The sequence below is a fragment of the Mytilus trossulus genome, chromosome 5 (genome assembly GCF_036588685.1).
Source record: "Mytilus trossulus isolate FHL-02 chromosome 5, PNRI_Mtr1.1.1.hap1, whole genome shotgun sequence".
NCBI lineage: Eukaryota > Metazoa > Mollusca > Bivalvia > Mytilida > Mytilidae > Mytilus > Mytilus trossulus.
The window spans coordinates 8,616,457-8,622,555 of NC_086377.1; the positions used below are offsets into that span (position 1 = coordinate 8,616,457).

Here is a 6,099-nt window from a genome sequence, read left to right on the forward strand (position 1 = left end):
TCTTGTTTGGGGAGCCTGTTCATTAATGTACATAATCATAAACATTTTTTTCATTTACTAGTCTCTATAACTTTAAACTCCATGTTCAAGACTGTGTAAATGTGAACTAACTATAATGACAAATATAAGTTATTTTTTTTAACTTAATGATTACTTCTCATTAAGATTACAGGTAGACCACTTAAGGTAAAAAGCGCAAATGTCCGGTCAATTTAATACAGGTGAATCAAAATTAAAAGCGCAAATGTCCATAGTATTTGAAGCGCAAATGTCCTATCGTTTTACAGGTAAAAAAGCGCAAACGTCCTGTGCCCGATCAGACAGGTGAAGGTCTGAATTTATTTAAATAAGTTTATTACATAAAAGAATTATGGACAAATTAGATTTTTGTAAACAATTTTCACGGAACGTCAGGGTAATACTTGTACAAGACATTAGTTAATTTTATTTAGTTTACATTAAAGTAAATAAACCCAAGTCAGGAGCCTGTTATTAAGTGGTTGTCGTTTGTTTTTGTGTTACATCAAGGATTTGTATAGTGAGACACTATACAAATCCTTGGTTACATATTTGTTTTTGTTCATTTATTTTCATAAATAAGGCCGTCAGTTTTCTCGTTTGAATCGTTTTACTTTTTCTTATCGGGGCCTTTTATAGCTGACTAGGCGGTATGGGCTTTGCTCATTGTTGAAAGCTGTACGGTGACCTATAATTGTTAATGTTTGTGTCATTTTGGTCTTTTGTGGAGAGTTGTCTCATTGGCAATCATACCACATCTTCTTTTTTATATTTAAATAGTCTCCCCTTAATTTTTTGTCTGTAGTGTTTTTGTTGATTGCTGTTTATCACATATTTGTTTGTTTGTAGCTCATGTATACTAGTATAAATCAAGTTGTCATCACTGTTGGGTTCTCGTCTGAATTTTTTACATTAACTCTGTTAGAAGCCTAGCTCTTTCCAAGCAGAGCCATTTATAGGGTGCTCATCATGAAGTTTAAGTTTTTGGTCTTTGCTGAAGGGTGTGCAGTGACCTATTATATAGTGACTAAAAAGAAAATCACTTGGTCTACATGGTTTATAGTTTAAGTAATGCAAGTCGTCTCATCAAAATTCATACCCAGTGGTGGATCCAGGGGGAGGGTTCAGGGGGTTGGAACCCCCCTTTTTTGGACGATCATGGAATGAGGACATATAGTTGGAACCCCCCCTTTTGTCTTGGGTTGGGAACCCCCCCCTTTTTTAAATGGCTGGATTCACCCCTGATACCATATCTCCTTAGGCAAAACAAAAATTATGTTTGTTTCCAACATGTTCAATGTAGCTTACAGCTTCTGAGAAACAATTCAAACATTGATGACATTCTGCTGTTGTCTGCTCTGTAGTCAGGTTGTTGTCTTATTGGCACATTCCCCATTTCCAGTCTCTAATTTCATTACAAAGTATCTGAGAAACAAACCTAACCATGTTAACATTGTATTAAACTGAAATAACCTAAATCACTTAGATTATCCATGAAATAAAATTAAGGTCAGGTCAACCTAACCTGATAGACAAGTAGACCTTGCAAGGTACTCATATACAATAAAATGTATCCAATTACATGTAATAAAATGTAACAGTATATTTTACACTCATTCCCTGAACCAGCTCTTTTAGCTTTTATAAATGTAAAGCTCTATTAAAAATAGCTTACATCATCACCCCAAGACTGTAATACATATTTCTTGCATATATACAACCAACTTTCATGACTTTCATGTAAGGCGAGACAAAATAAATTGATACTTTGAAGTACATGTATTGTTTAATATGTTCGACTACTACATGTACTAGTATAAAATGCCAGTTTCAGAATGAACAGTAATTTAGAAGATTGTCACCATACATGTAGATTCATTCAGACTATTTGAACTACAAATGTATACAGCAAGCTGTCATTTGACTCTAAGTGCAACCAACAACCGTGCCAGGGCTGTAAAGCTTGTCTAGGTTGGTGAAACTTCCATAATTATGCATATATGACACTAACCAATTGTGACGGACCGTGACAGACCCTCACGAAAGGTCAAAAAGGTTTAACACTCCCAGCTGGTGGTACATGAAGCCAACAGTAGCAACGCCAGCACAGAAATTCTTATTATATCCAAATTCTTATTTTAAATGTATAATTATCCAAGGTGAATTCAGATATATATGATCATGATGATGCACTTGTAGTATTGACAAAGATCATGATGATTGTAAGATAATCACTGAAACTATGAATTTTTATTATTCCAATTTCATACTTTTTTTCCTATGAATTTCAAGTTTGCTATTTGTTCAATTCACAATTTCCTTTTTGTCCAATCAGAACATGCCATCAACATCATGGCATAATGCTGTTTAGCTTTATCAACGTTATTTCCAATTGCAATAAGTAACTCAAAATTATGAATGAATCCACCGTTTCGCAATTTACAGCTACAGAGGTGAGGTACCGTATGAGAGTAATTTAGTGACACTATATACTTCCTATGTATATATGATATATATGCCCCTTCATAATCTTGCTGGGAATCATGCTCAAACCAATGTGATATCTTATCTACAAAAAAAATTTACATTAAGAATTAAGTATTTATAACTTGTATTACATGCGACTTCTATAACATGTATAAAATTAAATAAGTCAATAGCATTAATACTATTTTATATACTACTGTCAATTCAGAAATTAATGTGAGGTTTCTATTATTGCGAAAAATGCGACTGAGTTGTAAACGCAATAACTTAAACGCACATTTTGTGATATTTTATATGAATTAAACAGGATTGTTCACAAAATCGTAAAAATTAAAATCGCATTTAAGTCTAAAATGAAAAATTCGCAATAATTTGCAAGCAATAATTTCTGAATTTACAGTAACTACATGTATTTGATTTGTGATATTTGTAGTAATAATAATTCAACAAATTCTTTTAATAATACTTTTTTTATTTCAAAATAGAATTTGTAGAATATTACTACATACATATGTACATGACAAAGCAATGGTATGCATAGATTATAACATGTTATATTTAAGTTCTACAAAATTTAGAGCAAAACAAATCATTGATAACAATTCAGGGGAGAGTCCAGCCATTTTGAAAACCAGGACAAAGGGGGGTTCCAATTACATGTCCCAATTCAAATGCATTGATCCTCAAAAAGAGAAAGGGTTCCGACCCCTGGAACCCCCCTCTGGATCCGCGCCTGCAATTTAATGAAACATGCCTGGAAAATTATCTTAAATTTCTTATCACAAAAGTGTAAAAAATTGTCGTTAAGGAAGCAATGCTGTCACATCATTTGGAATCAGGGCACAATATCAATATACTCTTTTTTTTTGCCCCCGGCAATTTAGAGGTTATTGCATATGCAAGCCCAAGCCTTGAAGGTATTCATAACAAATATGTGATAAATTATAATTATTGTACATCACCCTGGACACCAGTGGCTATATAAATAGGTGCATCATCATTGTAACATACATGTGAAGATTGGTTGGTTTTGAGTTATAAAAAATCCAGTGACAGATATTTCATGCAAATTTTAGGACGTGACAGTTATCAATACATTATTAAACATACAATAAATATGAATATGTAGGGTTACTCTAGTCCAAATAATTATGACGTTTGGCAAGGCTATTTAAATTTTTTTCTGGGACGCCTTCCTACAACGTCCTAGGAAGGCGTCTCAGAAAAAAAATAAAATAGCCTTGCCAGACGTCATAATTATTTGGACTAGGGTTACTCCATCAGGGGGTTAGGTCTGGTAATAGGCCCCCCTCCCCCAACCAAACCATTGTGAATACACACAATGGTTTAGGCAATAAACAGGTGTGTATCCAGCCTTTTTTAAAAGGGAGGATTTAAACCATAGTTTATATGTACCTTTTTCAAATCATGCATTGATCTTCCAAAAAGGGGGGGGGGGGTCCAATCACAGGAATAATTTTTTTACAAGCTCAAATTCTTACTTTGCCTTTGAACAAGTTACTGTACAAGAATGTGGTGTATTAGAAAGTCAATTCATACCTGTATGCACAAATGTAACAAATGCACAAATGTAAACATCTTTCCTTCAAACTCTTGGCCGGATCAATGATTATTCTCATGTCTGATAGGCATGTTTTAAAATATTATTCATTTCTACTCACCAATTGTAATTTCCAGCTCAGCTTATATTGTGCTGTAGTGTCCATCTACCATCATGGCATGTCAACGAATTTGTGTAAAATAAATTTGCCATTTGAAGATGCCGACATGCGGCGACAAGTAAAGAGGGTACGGTAACGTTAAATCGTTTACGGGCTTATTTTCCGTTTTTAATCAAACTTCTCAGATTTGATTAATTATCGTCAGAAAATGTCCCTAATGGATAGTAATTCAAATTAAACCAGCTTTATTATGCTGTATTCATGTAATATATATAACCTGGTCTTCAAATGTACTTCAGGTACACTGGTCTTTTTCTGCTATAATATTCAAACTTTATCTTTTAACAAAGTCTTCTGGTGTGTAATATTTTTTTTATAAAAGGCTCTCGAATTATAGACTAAGTGAAAAATAAAGATGGAAAGTCAAACGCATGAGTCTGGCAAAAATGAACGGACAATGGCATGACAGTAAACGGAAAACGAGAAAAGACATAGATTCTAGTTATATATATTTTTCCCTGCCTCACTCAAATGCAATTTTATATATAGCCAACATTAAAAGTTAAATGAATGCATTCATTTACAATATTAAAAAATGTTACATCTTAAATTTAATTAAACATAATTATTCAGATCACGCGTTTTCAAGTGTTCACGCACAGGCACTTGTCTCAGAAAAAAAAATTCCTATATACCTTATTATAATAAGGTATATAGGAAATTTATTTTCTGAGACAAGTGCCTGTGTGTTCACGGCCGACATCCGTAATTATTTAATACGGGTGTAAAAATGATCTATTGCGTCAACATGACAAATTTTTCACCACCCACGACAGTCTGTAATTGCAAAAACATGTATTGTAATCACTTGTAAACCTTTAATATAAAGGTTCAGGTGCTTACATTCAATAAATAAATGTTATTTCGGCAATCTGTTGAATTTTTTTTAGTCATTTCGCGGCGGTTTGTTCAGCAGTATGACTTTGAGCTATTTTTTAAAATATATACAAAACATGTTAAATAGGATGTAGTAAGAATTCAAATTGAATATTTTTTTTATTTAATTAACATGATTAAAGGGACGTGGTAGACTTTCAGTTAACATAAACCGTCTTCTTTCTAACTTTTATTTTATTTTTAAAAGGGGAGCAACCCCTGATAAACAATGGGAAAGTTTCACTCGTTTTGTGTCCAAATGATTAAAATCTGAACACGACTGGACACGGTCTGACAACATCTTGACGTAACTTTGTATCCATGGTCTGTTTTGGTCTTACACGGTCTTAACGGGTCTAAACAACCCGCTAGATGATTCAGTCTTTTCCGTCTTGATACGCCTTAACGAACTGATTTACCTGATGAGGCTATCGATCTGAACGGCGACTAAACGATCTGAAATATCTGGACGAATTTCTCTAGCGGTAAATCCAGTCAATCAAGATGTGATCAGACCAAAATGGCCGTTTCAGACTGAAATCGGGCTTCTAGTGTGAATTGATACAGCATGTACAAAGAGGCTTGAAGACTACAAATATTTGTGTTAGCTTGAAATATACTATTTTTTAAATTTTACACATGTATTAATATAACTTCTTTTTATGTGTTTACACTCCAATGCTAGATGGCAATTTACATTGATAACATCTTAAAATGTATATCTGGATATTTCGATTCTGTTGAAATAACTACATGCAATCTGGGATGTTTTTAAAAGAAATTTGAGTGACCTTCATACATATCGTGAAGACGTATAGCTCAGTTATATATATATATATATATATATATCGTGTTGACTAATATAACAGTATCATTAACCGTACATGTATTTCCATGCAAACGAATTTTTAGCAGAAATGATTTATTTAAACTGAGTTTACAAGAACTAAACAAATATAAATGAAAAACACAAGGA

General features: G+C 33.2%; 1 long non-coding RNA gene across 1 annotated transcript; it reads right to left on the reverse strand.

Moving 5' to 3' along the window:
* Positions 1-1,784: 1,784 nt before the first annotated feature.
* LOC134718504 (uncharacterized) lies at positions 1,785-4,309 on the reverse strand. The gene is made up of 2 exons (XR_010107394.1): positions 4,188-4,309; positions 1,785-2,587 (listed from the first exon to the last, which is right to left on the reverse strand). It is a non-coding gene; the product is annotated as an uncharacterized LOC134718504 (long non-coding RNA).
* Positions 4,310-6,099: the final 1,790 nt, after the last annotated feature.